The sequence below is a fragment of the Panthera onca genome, chromosome A2 (genome assembly GCF_046562875.1).
Source record: "Panthera onca isolate mPanOnc1 chromosome A2, mPanOnc1 haplotype 2, whole genome shotgun sequence".
NCBI classification, from domain to species: domain Eukaryota; kingdom Metazoa; phylum Chordata; class Mammalia; order Carnivora; family Felidae; genus Panthera; species Panthera onca.
Window position 1 is genome coordinate 100411207 of NC_138340.1, and position 15015 is coordinate 100426221.

Below are 15015 nucleotides of genomic sequence, written 5' to 3' on the forward strand. Positions count from 1 at the left end.
GCATTGAGTAGAGTGCTATGGAGCTGTAAAAGGAATAGAGAGTATGTCTGTGCATGTCCTTGTAGTCATTTCCAGAAAGTATGGCTAAGTAAAAAAGCAAAACGGGGAAAAATACATAGTAGTGTATTACACTACTGTTTATGAAAGAAAGAGAGAAGAACACATGCATTTGCTTTTATATACATTTTAAATTGAAAAGGTAATGAAAAATCATTCTAAGAAGAGGGATGAAATATAGTAGAGAGGACAGGACAGAAGCTACATTTCTCTAGGTGTTCTTACTCCAACTAAGCATGGAATCACCCACCTAACACTTGGTATTTATGAAAGAAGGATGTATTTGAGACTCAATTTTTTTTTAACTCTTTCAAAGGATTTATTTGCTACAGAATTGCTTGAGCCCACCAATAAAATGAACTCGGGATTTCTTTGTTTAAAAGGATTTTGCTCACAGATTTATTTTTACAAGTGCTTCAACATTCAAAAAGTAAGTATTTTTGCCAGCATTTGGCATGTATCTAGAAGAGGTTAGAAAAAATTGGAATCTATAGAATTAGATGTCTAAAAATAGAAGGAAAAAAATGAACATTTTAAAATTCCTCATTTGGACAGGTCCTGAGTTTAAATCACATTCATCTGCAAAGAACTGTTTTAGGTCAGAAATGCTGTGTTTTGTAATTCCAGATCCTGATCTTGGATTTGACTGGTGAGGACTCCAGGCACTGCATGAATGACAGGAGTGACGTCATTCAGTTGGCCAATTCTGGCATATGTCCTACCTGGCTTGTAAAGTTTTATAAATATCTTTTAAACCTGATGCTGGTTGTATTAATCTGATTCTCAATACTTTTTCTGAATAAACAAAACTTTTCCCTGCATGATCACACATTTAAGTATTTGTTGCTTGCAGATAGATACAGAGAAACCAAGCATGGATGTGTATCAGACAATTCCACAGTGGAGCTGTGCATCTCTGGGTGGCTGTGTAAGCTGCAAGAAAAGTCCCTCCCTGGGCACTGGCTGTGCACCAGAGGTGGCCATCCGGGCAAGGTCAATCTGAAGAGGATGTGAACACCAGCAGCTGCTCGATGGGTTTAAACCACCACTCATCTGCCTCCAGCTCTTCTACCAAACCAGCTAATTTTTTCATCTGAGCAACTTGCTGATCATCTTTCACCTGTTTAAGCACAGATGTCACTTGGTAACTGAAAACAGATTTTGCAGAGGAATCTCTCAGAGCCATCTTCTAACATCTCTCCAGCTCCCTTGGGGTAGGTGAAAAGGGCTTTCCGTGGTGGGGCAAGGTCTGAGACACTGACACCAGATCCAGTGACAGAACTTCCAACGACCCCAGCAGCTGAGGAGGATGATGAAGAGGCAGCCATTTCCTCTCTAGCAGAATTCTCACTTCGCTCAAAGGATGCGGCACTTTCCCCTACAGCCCTGCCCCCCAGGGGCAGCCAGAGCTGCAGCGCAGGCAGCGTTTAAGAGGAGGACTGGAGACTCAATTCTTTCATTTTGTTATGTTTTGTTTTAATTTTTTTTAATATCAAATTTATTGTCAAATTGGTTTCCATACAAAACCCAGTGCTCATCCCAAAAGGTGCCCTCCTCAATACCCATCACCCACCCTCCCCTCCCTCCCACCCCCCATCTACCCTCAGTTTGTTCTCAGTTTTTAAGTGGAGACTCAATTCTTAAAGAAAGCACCATAGCATAGGAGAAAGGTTATGTGCTTTTGAGTCAGTGACATCAGGGTTAGGATGCTGACTTTTCCTCCACTGGCCAGTGGGACTTTGGGCAAGTTACTTAACTTCTCTGAGCTTCAGGTTTCTCATGTATAAAATGGAGATAAAATTAGTAACTACCACATAAGATCATGCAAAGGATTAAATCAAACAAAGTGACTTCACAAAGCAACATTTCTCATTGGGAATATTAGTGACCATAGTCACAATCAGTTTGGAGATGTGGCTAGAAATAGCTTAAACTATGAAAATATGTGAATGATTTAATGAATAAAAATTTTTTAGAATACTTAAGATTTTCCCTATAAAGAATGTCACTATTATAGTCAATTGTTCTTTCTTGGGAAGGGAAAGCAGTGCAGTTACAGCGCATTGGAAATATGAGCCCACAGCCAGGAGTGGGTCAGGTATATGCATACTCATATGCATACTTGTGTTCATTCCAGAGAAAAATTAGGAGAACAGGTGTTTTACAGGCTAGAACTCAGCAGTAAATAATATATGAATGCTGGACCCTGGATAGCAATCACAATGGGTCTGTGATTACCTCAGTATTTTACCCTGATCATGACAGTCTCCAAAGAAAAAGGAAATGCAGTGAAGAAGGAGGGAGAAACAGGATTTAAGGGTTGTCATAAAAACAATTAAACCATATGAGCAACTGTCATGTAATTAGCAACTTGCCTTTCTGTGTGACCTAGGGGAATGTCTCTAGTTTTTCTCTGTCCTGTTCTTCATTCCCTCAAAAACATGAAAACAAGGGAGTTGGATTGGAGGTTTCATAACATCTCTCTCAGTTCTGCATCTCCTGAGCTGATGACATAACAACCCCAAACTTTAAAATTCCCATCTAGCACAGTCTTAGAATGACAGGGGAGCAGGTAATACTTAAAGATGAAGTCATTTCCTTAGCATGTGGAAGTGAGGCTGTGCGATTTGCCATCTGGAGGGAGGTCCTATGGGTTCAACTTTTACCTAAATCTTTCCTGTGAATAATTGCCATTTATGTTTCTGACATGTGTAATTACTTTTTCTTGGCCTTCAAATTTGAGATCACGGCGGGGGCGGTGGGGGGCAGTGCCTGAATGGCTCAGTCAGTTAAGGCTCCAACTCTTGACTTTGGCTCAGGTCATGATCTCATGGTTTGTGGGACTGAGCCCCATGTTGCCTTCTGCACTGACAGTATGGAAGCCTACTTGGGATTCTCTCTCCCTCTTTCTCTGCTCCTCCCCTGCTTGCTCTCTCTCTCTCTCAAAATAAATAAACATTTAAATATAAAGAAATATAAAGAAAGAAAGAAAGAAAGAAAGAAAGAAAGAAAGAAAGAAAGAAAGCAAGCTTGAGATCATTGGGTTTTTGTAGTGCTTTTATCTAAACAAGAGTCAACCAGTCATCTTTTCACAGACTTACACACAGATAAGTAGGAATATTTACTCTAAGCACCTTAATGGTCCTTCCAAAAAAGAAGTATTCAAAAGAAACACAATTTCTCAGTTGTGACACTACATGTCCCCAATTATCAATTTTGTTTTAGGATAAAAGGATGGAGGATATTAAAGAATTTTGGTGCTAGTTTTATTCAAAAATTTTATAATTATATCAGTCACTCAAATTCCACTCTACTTAATACTGGTTCAGATACATATATATAAATATGGTATTGGATCTTCTTACACAATGAATGGCAAAGACATTTTCTCTCTAAAATCTAAAATAGTACTTTAAAGAAATATAGGCCAGGGTCGCTTGGGTGGCTCAGGAGGTTAAGCGCCCAACTTCGGCTCAGGTCATGATCTCATGGGTTGTGAGTTCAAGCCCTGTGGCAGGCTCTGTGCTGACAGCTCAGAGCCTGGAGGCTACTTCAGATTCTGTGTCTCCCTCTCTCTCTGCCCCTCCCCTGCTCGGACTGTTTTTCTCTCTCTCTTTCAAAAATAAAAATAATTTAAAAAAATTTAAAAAGAGAGAAATAAAGAAATATAGGCCAAAGAGCTCCAGTGAAATCAGCTCTGTGATATTCCATATAGCTAAGTCTCTTTTAAAGATTGGGTTTAAGGGGCGCCTGGGTGGCTTGGTCAGTTAAGCGTCCAACTTCGGCTCAGGTCATGATCTCACGGTCCGTGAGTTCGAGCCCCGCGTCGGGCTCTGTGCTGACAGCTCAGAGCCTGGAGCCTGTTTCAGATTCTGTGTCTCCCTATCTCTCTGCCCCTCCCCTGTTCATGCTCTCTCTCTGTCTCAAAAATAAATAAACGTTAAAAAATAAAAATAAAAAATAAAAATAAAGATTGGGTTCAAATGTCTCTACATGGATTTTCAAATGACTAGGATATCTAGGATATTCTGTCCACTATAGAGGAAGCAGCAATCTGGTTACATAGGAGTTGGCTAAAACATACTCCACATTTACCCAGGTGCAGGCAAGTGCCTCAGGGAACTAGGACACAGGCTGAAGGAGTTTATGATAGGTTCTCTCCACTGCTGGGGGGTCATTACCCATGCCAGTCACCTCAAACACAATGGCTCCTCACATCTCTGATATGTGTCTACTCATCCTAGAGATCTACTTTCCAAGTAAGTCCCTGGAAAGTCAATTGTGTTATAACTTCTTCTACATCATTCTCCTTGGAATACCTCCTGCAATTTTACAGAGCAAACCTAACCATGATCCACATTACCTCTTTTTTACGAGTTAACATTGCTAAGAAGGCACAGTTCAGGGATTAAGCATATTAAATGTAATTACAGGTTTCCTCTGATAAAGCAAATAGTTTATTTATGCAATCCATCAAGCACCTCTCTATTCTAGTTTAAGATATTATTTCATTAGTGCTTAAAATATGCAGGTTTTGTGGCAAATTATTCTGCTTTCACTGACAATATCTCTATAATCGATTCAATCGGTTGTCCACACTGGAAGGGCTTTGTTTTTTGTTTTGTTTTTCTACATATGCAACACATTTCTTGGGCTTGTAAAAGTGATACATATGTACAATAGAACATTTTAAAACTACAGAAAAGGGAAAGTAATAAAAAGTGCTTATAATCCCTTTGTCCAGAGATAATAAATTTTGACATTTTGGTATACTTCTTACTTTAATTGCCTATCATTTTACAAGGTTTCATCTACATTCTTTAGAGCAATCATGGTTTCCGAAAACTCTCTTCTCAGCTCTCAAATTTATATCAGGAGACTAATACATTTTCTTTGGCTGAAGTGGACTAAGGAGTTGAAGCATCACAAGTGAGAGGAAAGAGAAAATAGAGCTCAGAATCCTTGTTTCAGTTATGAACTTATTACAGCAAAGAATTAAATGGCCCCCTTCAAAGTCATTCCCAGAAGCCTCTCCTCTCATGACTTCATTAGTATCTGATTCTTATCTTAGAGAAGAGAAGATTTATGAGAGTTAACTACTAATACTATTGTCAAAGTCAGCACAACTCTTTTTTATCTTGCATTTGGATAAAATGCCACCTCTCATTTTATTTTGTGGTACCAGGCTATCCCCTCATTACTTTCCCTGATTCTGAGCCCTCTGGGTATCCTCTCTTTGCCACTCAAATCTCCTCCTACACTAGTGACTACTTACATCAGCCTTGGGCAGCCCAGGAGACATGAAATAATATGGATTGATACTTGTCAAAAGAATAACTGAATATAAAATATTCTCAAGAGGGAGACTAATCTGAACTATGGAAAAATCCACAGATTTTCAAAGTGTAACTCTAACACAGCTATATACACAATAAAATATCATGTCCGAGATCCTACCAAAATCATGTGAATAAACAGAACAATGTGTGTTTGGTATAATAATAGTTATATGTGAATAAAAGGTATATCAATGGAACCCATGCTTTCAAGAGGCATTAAAAAACAGTCTGTATAAGAAATATCATGGTAAATTTTACTGTATTAAGCAAACTTACCTGGTTTTAAACTTGATGAGTCACCCAGTGATTTGTTGGTGATGAGCTTCCCGTCGTTTTAAAAATTGGAGCACTGGATGAATTTTCAACTGCCAAAGGGCATAGGCATCAACAATTGCCAACTGGATCATGACAAACATTCAACAGTCTGCCAAAAAAATAAGAAATATGGACCAACATTTTGTATATATTTACAGCACTTTGTATTTTTGAGTAAGTATTTTTTAATAAAAGTTTGGCATAAAAATGTCTTATTTTAAGAACTCAATTTCATAGTAATAGATGATAGTGATTATTTGATGTTTTTATCTTATAATATGAATAAATCAAAAGTTGTCAGTCATGTGTCAGTCTCTCATTTCTATTTCTTTTTTTTTCTTTCTTTTTTTTTTTTTTTTTTCAGAAAATTAACTGCTCTATAAATCCCAAGGTCTGGGAACCATTAGACTGTCTGACTTCTATAATTTCTCTAAATTCTCACAGTATACCATTGCATATTTCTAGATATTAAAGGTAATAAGGATATATATATAACTTTAATTTTTCTGTAAAACCCAACACTATTAGTCTTAACATTCCTTAAAGTTGTTTGCTTAAATGACCAACAGGGGGTATATGAAAGGTGCTCAACATCACTAATCATCAGGGAAATGCAAATTAAAACCACAACAAGGTATGAGTCCTATCTATAAGGATGACTGTCATCAACATAAGAGATAAGTGCTGACAAGGATATGGAGGAAAGAAAACCTGTGTACTGTCAGTGGGAACGTAAACTGGTGCAGCCATTATGGAAAACAGTATGGAGTTTCCTTCCTCAAGAAATTAAAAAATAGAGCTACCATATGACCCATAAATCCCACTTAAGGGTTAAATACCTAAAAGAAATGCACTTATTATCTTGAAGAGATATCTGTACTCCCATGTCCATTCCAGCAACATTCTCAATAGCCAAGATACAAAAACAACCTAGTTGTACTTCACTAGATGAATGGATAAAGAAGATGCAATATTTGTGTGCATGTGCGCACATACACACACACAGAATATTTTTCAGCTGGGAAGAAGAAGGAAATCCTGACATTTGCAACAATGTGGATGAAACTGAAGGACATTATGCTAAGTGAAGTAAGTCAGACAGGGAAAGATACATATGATATGATCTCACTTATATGTGGAATCTAAAAGTTAAAAAAAGTCAAGCTCACAGAAACAGAGAATAGAATGGTAATTACCAGGGCCTGGGGTGTGGGGGAAATATGCTGGTCAAAGGGTACAATCTTTAGTTACGATATGACTAAGTTCTGGGGATCTAATGTACAGCTTGGTAACTATAGTTAATGACAATTGTGTTGTATAATTGAAATTTGCTAAGAGTAAATCTTAAGCATTCTCACCACACATACACAAAAGGTAACTATATGAGGTGATGGATACATTAATTAACCTTATTATGGTAATCATTTTACAAATTATATATATATATATATATATATATATATATATATATATATATGTATGTGTGTGTATATATATATTCATATATATATATATATATATATATCAAATCATCACACTGTATACTTTAAATATACATGACAATTTTGTCAATTATTCCTCAATAAAGCTGGAAAAATAAAGCTGTTTGCTTTCATAGTTGGTCAAAATTTTTATCCTGCAATCTGCTTTATCCCAATAATTTGTTTAAGAGACTAACTGGATTAAAATTGGCTTTTTAACTGGTTTGTTAACTTTTTTTAAGTTCAGAAACCACGTCTCTGAAAAGTAACACACCCACTGATATAGCAGACTACAAAGCACATTAATTTAATCTCATGCTATGAGTTGAGCATTATTACATTTTAGAAGACAGACTTTGAAAAACTAAATAATTTCTGAGGTTCACTATGGCCTCCCCCAGATGATTCTCATGCTTCCATCACACATGTATAAGCTTCTATTAATTTAAACATTTTTTATCCATCCCATTGTGCTTAATTTTTACATAATGGATTCAAGTTATAATACAGAGGAATTATTTCAGTGTTCCATAAAACACTCATTAAAATTGTCTTTTGTTTCTATTGATATATTGTTTTCATTTGTTTTTGAGTACTCTTCGAATTAAAAATTGGGCCTTCCTTTGTGGCTCATTTATCCACAATATATGTTCAATGAAATGTATTTCAGGACAATTAAAGTTATTATAATGCAATGCATCTTCTGATTCATAAGCAATATAAACTGAAAGAACTTACTCCCTTTTTAATAGCTTTCAAATACCAAAATATTACAAGTAACTACAATTGGGGCTTGCATACATTTTATCCCATTAACTTTGGTGTATTTTCATAGTCTAATAATTGAAATTAAGCTCTTTTCAAGTTGGTGAAAGACAGTTTTTCTTTGCTCTATGAAATGATCCATTCTTCCTATTGCATAATCACCCCTTCCATGAAGACTGCCAGGCCTTCTCTCCCATTCTTCCCCACCCTTGATGCTTTTTCCCACTGCTCCAACATCCATTCCTGCTACTCTACATCCAAAACACATCCCGGATCTATCCTGTCCTTTCCATCCCCAGAGCTACCACACTGACTTAAGGAATGTCATCACTTGCTTGCCTTAATGTTCAGGCTTCCAAACTGGTCTCCTCCATTTCCAGGCAATTCTCCACACTGAACCTGGACTAATCTTATTGTGATATATGTATTGTGATTCTATCCTTCATCTGTTTAAACATGTACAGTGGTTTCCCACTGTGTTCTTCACTAAATGTAATGCCCTTCAATGGCCTCAAGTCTCCATGCTACAGCCCCTCCTACCACTTCCACCTCTTCTGTTCACCTCCTCTCTTTTCCCTCTATGCTCAAACCCACTAATCCCCTGAGCTTTTGGCTCCTCCACTCCACCAAGCTAATTCCTCAGCACCTTTGCCCACACTGTTCCCTAGGTCTGGAAAGTTCTTCCTTTGGATCTTTTTATTGGACTGGCTTTTTCTCATCATTCAGAGCTCAACTTCCTCCAAAAGGCCTATTTTAGAAACATTCCCACCCTGTCTCTCTGTAAAACAATCGTGTTTAATTTTCTTACAGCCTTTCCTTTATCACTGTCCGCAATCATTTTGCTTCTTGATTTGTTTATGGACTTCCTAATGGTTTCTCCCCCTAAGAGAATGAAAGTTCCATGAAAGCAGAGCCTTATCTGTCTTACTCACCATTTTACCTTTCCCTAGTGCCTAAAATAGAACCTCATTATGACCTTCATGGGTCAGAGGCGCTTTTGCCTTCCTGGGCTTTTTTCTCCATAAAAAAATATTAAAAATTGAAAGTAAAAGACCTATACTCTAAAAATGATAAAACACTGATGAAAGAAATTGAAGACACACAAACAAATGGAAAGATATTCCATGCTCATGGACTGGAAGAACCAACAGGGTTAAAATAGTCCACACTATCCAAAGCAATCTGTAAATTCAATGCAATCCCTATTAACCTACCAACAACATATTTCATAAAATTAGAACAAATAATTCTAAAATTTGTATGGAACCATTAAAGACCCCAAATAGCCAAAGCAGTCTTTAAAAAGAACAAAGTTGAGGGGTGCCTGGTTAGCTTAATGGTTGAACATCCCAGTATTGATTTCAGTTCAGGTCATGATCTCACTGTTCGCCATATCAAGCCTGCATCAGGCTCTGTGTTCACAGCACGGAGCCTGATTTGGATTCTCTCTCTCCCTTTCTCTCTGTCCCTCTCTCTCTCACAATCCCAGATTTTAAGATATACTACAAAGCCGTAGTAATCAAAACTGTATTGTAATGACATAAAAATAGACACACAGATCAAGGGAACAGGAGATTCCACAAACTCACAGTTACATGGTCAATTAATCTATGACAAAGATGCAATAATATACAATGGGGAAAAGACAGTCTCTTTAACAAATGGTGATGGCAAAACTGGACAGCTACATGCAAAAGAATGAAAATGGACCACTTTCTTACACCATACACAAAAATAAACTCAAAAGGATCAAAGATTTAAATGTGAGAACTGTAAACATAAAATTCCAAGAAGAAAACATAGCTAGTCATTTGTTTCACATCAGATACACAAACATTTTTCTAGATAATGTCTTCCCAGGCAAGGAAAATAAAAACAAAATTAAACTATTGATTACACCAAAATAAAAAGCTTTTGCACAGCAAAGGAAACCATAAAGAAAACAAAGAGGCAACCTACTGATTGGGAGAAGATATTTGCAAATGATATAAATGATAAGGAGTTACTATTCAAAATATATAAAGAACTTATACAATTCAGCACCAAATAAAACCCCCCAAAGAATTAAAAATAGGCAGACAACATAAATAGACATTTTTACAAGTAAGACAGACAAGTGGTCAACAGAAACATGAAAATATGCTTAACATCACTAATCATCAGAGAAATGCAAATTAAAACCATATGAAATATCACCTTATACCTGTCAGAATGGCTAGTATCAAAAAGACAAAACATAACAAGTGTTGGAGAGGATGTGGAGAGAAAGAAACCCTTGTATCCTGTTGGTAGAAATGCAAATTGGTGCAGCCACAGTGGAAAACAATATTGATGTTCCTCAAAAAGTAAAAGTGGAAATACCATAAGGTATAGTAATTCCATTACTGAGTATTTACCTAAAGAAAATGAAAACAGTAATTCAAAAAATATATGTACCCCTATGTTTACTGCAGTATTAAATACCATAACCTTGCAAGATATAGAAGCAACCCAAATGTTCACTGATAAAAGAATGGATAAAGAAGATGTGGTATGTATGTGCGCGCGCACACACACACACACACACACACACACACACACACACACACAAAATGGAATATTACTCTGCTCTAAAAAAAGAATGAAATCTTGCCATTTGCAACAACATGTATGATCCTAGAGGGCATAATGCTAAGTGAAATAAGTCAGTCAGAGAAAGACAAACACCATATGCTTTCACTCATATATGCAATTTAAGAAACAAAGCAAATGAACAAAGAAAAAAGAGACAAAGAAACAAAGAGTCTTAAAAACAGGAAACAAACTGATGGTTGCCAGAGGGGAGGTGTATGGGAGCATGGGTAAAAAAGATAAAGGGAATTAAGACTACACCTATCTTGATGAGCAATGAGAAATGTATAGAATTGTGGAATCATTATAGTATCACCTGAAACTAACATTACAATGTATGTTAATTATACTTGAATAAAAAAAATAAAATTTTGAAACAAAGAATTAAATTGGCATGAGACAGATTAACATGAGACAATCAGATTTAATGATGTACGTGTAAGGAATCCACATAGAGAGATTCCAAAGATAATCAGGCAAAAAAAGTTATGTATGTCATCCTAAGCTAAGCAGAAGAGGGTAGAGGTCTTCAAAGGGAAGGAAAGCAATTCACAAAAGATGAAAAAGTGTAAATGTTTGGTAAACAAATATCTGATGGGCCTTGCAAAAACAATGGGACATATAGAGGACTTCAATCCAATAGATCTTGCTAAGCTCCTCCCTGTCTACCATACCTAGTTCATATTACATAATCGTTACCTATGGTGATGACTCCCTTCCTGGAACAAGCCCTCTATCTAAATTCTTTTAGGCAATTAGTGGGAAGGAAAAAAAGAAAAATTTCTTGAGCCTTCTGCTTCTTAAAAATAATCAGCCTAAAATAATCCACATGCCAAAGAGATATATTTCGGGGGGCAAATAAAAATATTAAAAATTGTGTTTTATGATTATACTGGTATAAAGACAAATATATTAATATATTAAAACTTTTCTTGGACCTAAATTTTAGTGTTTTTATCCTTCTGATGGAAAAGAAATTAAAATTTCTTTGTGAGTCTTGGGCACTGTATCTCCTAATGGAAAATTCACCTGAGAACAGTACCCTGGGCATGATAGCTGCTCAGTTGTTAAGTGGATTAAATGGATGGCATGGAATTTAGGAGAGCTGGACCCTGCCTCACTCCCACATAACTGGTTAATAATCATAGTAAATCCTGTATTTGTAAATTGAGAGGGTAAAATCAGTTGGGTTTCCTTTTGTTTTCTCAACACCTTGTCTGAAATTCAATGACAGTTATGGTTTGTGCCATATCATTTCGCCTTTTATTACACACATCTACTATCTTTTATTGCCTTTGTGATTGTTTGAAGTGTTAGTCTTATCTCTGTGACTAGATTATAGAGTCCTTCAGGACTGGGATTTTATTGTATTCTTCCTTATAATGTTCCCAGAGTCTATAGCACAGGACATGTGATTAATATTTCCTGGTTATTTGTCTGATAGCAGTTTTAGGTTATTACACACATAAAAAAACATAGAAAAAATTAAACTTTAGTCAATATATAGTTGAGCACTGGCTCAAGAGAGAAATGGCTTGAAAGGAGTTAATAGGTATTCTGAAGCAGGGCTTCTCAGACTTTTTTATGTCCTGTCCTGGACCATTTGCACAGCACGTGGCTAAATGAATGAGGCTGCTTGAAGTCAGAGGTGACTCAGACCCTACCATACCATGTAGGAGATTAGTATCTCACTGCAACCATACCATGGTATATGCAAGAACCTACCTTCTAGGTTCTTGGCTGAGACCCCTCTGTAATAAAAGATTAACAGGAGAGGGGCGCCTGGGTGGCTCAGTCGGTTAAGCGTCCGACTTCAGCTCAGGTCACGATCTTGCAGTCCGCGAGTTCGAGCCCTGCGTCGGGCTCTGGGCTGATGGCTCAGAGCCTGGAGCTTGCTTCCGATTCTGTGTCTCCCTCTCTCTCTGCTCCTCCCCCGTTCATGCTGTGTCTCTCTCTGTCTCAAAAATAAATAAACGTTAAAAAAAAAAATTAAAAAAAAAAAAAGATTAACAGGAGAAAAACAAACTAAAGTTTAATAACATGTATACCTCCTATATACACGGGAAAGACCCAGGAAAACTGAGTAACTCTAATATGGCCCAAGCTACCACCTTAAATATCTCTAGCCAAAGACAAAAGATGTTGGGGGAAGGGAGGGGGGGCGGTGGTAGGGAGTCAGTTATATGAGATTATCAGGCAAAGCACAGTTAACAAGTGTAAATAGTTAAGCAGATTTAAGTCAGTTGCTTTCTCCATTGATAATCGTTTCTAGAAATTGAGTCATTCTTCTTTTCCTGGTACAGAGGAGACACCCTTACAAATGGAGATTTTCCTTGTAAGTGTAAATGTCTCTTACAAAAGGGTAACTTCTGTTATTTTTTTGCAAAAATAATCATCCTAAAATAAGCTTTGTGCCAAAGGGGCATATTTTGGAGTGGCAAATTCTGCTCACCTTCAGTGGCATAACTGCTGGAAAGCTTTCTCTGAGGTTTGCTGTAATTGCTGATGTAGAATTATTAACTAATCTCCAGCGATATGCTAGATATGTCTCCTATTGGCTGGTGAGAGCCAATTACTAAATTGAGAGGAATTCTGCCCGACCATTGTTAAAAATTAAATTATATAAAATTATACATAAATTATATTAAAATAAAGGTACGAAATTGTCAAAACATTACATTTTACATTTTACTATTATGTAATTCTTACATTTTATTGTTAACTATGTTTTTGAAATTATTTATGCCTACTATAATGTGTATGCTGGGAGCGTAATGGTGTGCTGCTTACTCAGGCTCTCCCAGCTCTGTGCTCAGTAATGGCAAATTGGTAGCTTGAAATTGGCCACGATGAAAGTATTTACCCCCATGGAAATCAGAAAAATGCTAAAAATCAGGGCTTTTTCTTTCTAAAGAACTGAATGTTAAAGATCTGCCACACCACTTTCCTTATCCTTCCTAAAGAGGCTCAAGGACAAGTAGCCCCAAAATGTGCCACTTTGGCATATGGACAATTTTGAGCAATCAAGATTCAGCAGACTCAGAAGTAACTTTCACCTCTTTTGTAAATTACCTGAAAAAATGTAGAGAAGGGCCTGGCCCAGAAAAAGAGCTATTACTAAGAGATTACATTTTTACCTGAATGACCTATCTGTATGGCAGGACAAATATCTAATTACGAAACATCTGCTCTTATCATCCTGTGAATCATCCTCCTCCCCTTTAAACCCCAGGCCCTTATCCCATTCCTTAGCTCAAGATGCCACATAAGTCTCAATTGTCTGGCTTGTCCTTGGGTCTCATATTCTTATGGACCGTCAATAAATATGTAATTACATTTGTTTTCTCTTATTAATCTGTTTTATGTTAATTTGATTATCAGACCAAAGAACCTAGAAAGATAGAATCAAATTTTTTCTCCCAAATGCATACACACGTGCACACACGCGTGCGCACACACACACACACACACACACACACACACACACAATTATACACACAGTAAGGTCTACATTGAGGACATTCTGAGGGGCTATGCAAATTGGTAGTCAACAAGAAATTTCAGTGAATGTAGTAGGATCTATGAAATTGGAGGGATGCACTGGGCAAGTCAGGAGAGGGAAAGAAAGCACTTTCAATTCAGCCTTCAATGTGGCTGTATTCCACTGCTGGTATATATCTTATTCCTACCCCCAACTCTCTACATCTCCAACCAAAACTGCTGTATTGCTATTAGGTCCTGGTAACTTTTTTTGGTGACGAATCTGGTGAACTAATTTATGCTTAGTGGTTCACAGTGCTTCAATGTATGATTTCTCCTAAATAATATACTTTCATGTCCATAAGACTCTTCCATGCCCTATCTCCTGTGAACCAGTGAGAAGAAGCCTGTTTAACTTCATATAAACCATACTGTATTTTGTCTAGTGATTTCAAAATGTCTAGAAGTTTTGAGATCTTGTCATTAGGTTAATAGTAGAAAGGAGTGATTGCTTCCTTACAGTGAAATAGGACAGTGAGGAGGGGCTAGGAAGTAGTGGACCCACACATGAGGATGGGTCTTGCTACTAGGAGTAGTTTATCAGGGGGGCTACTTTAATACTTACCCTCCTTAGCTGTTATCTTTGCCACTATCTTACAGGTAAGAAAGCCAAGCCTCCTATAAATCAAATGACTTGCTGAAGATCGCAAGATGTCAATCCTAAATTACTACTGCATTGTAACAATTCACTTCATAACTTAGTGGCATAAAACACTCATATTATTAGGTTAACAGAATATGTGGACTTGATATTTGAGAAAAGTTCAGCTGGGCCACTCTGTCTTGGGCTCTCTCATGAGGCCGCAGTCAGATATCAGCTATAGTGAAACTAAAAGCTGGTCTCCCTCTCTCTCTTGAGATGTACTGATAACAAGATATCTATCTAGAGCTGTTTTCCAGCTGGAACC

General features: G+C 37.1%; 1 pseudogene; it reads right to left on the reverse strand.

Annotated features, from left to right (window-relative positions):
* Positions 1 to 912: 912 nt before the first annotated feature.
* Positions 913 to 1438, reverse strand: LOC132674579 (anaphase-promoting complex subunit 16 pseudogene; annotated as a pseudogene).
* Positions 1439 to 15015: the final 13577 nt, after the last annotated feature.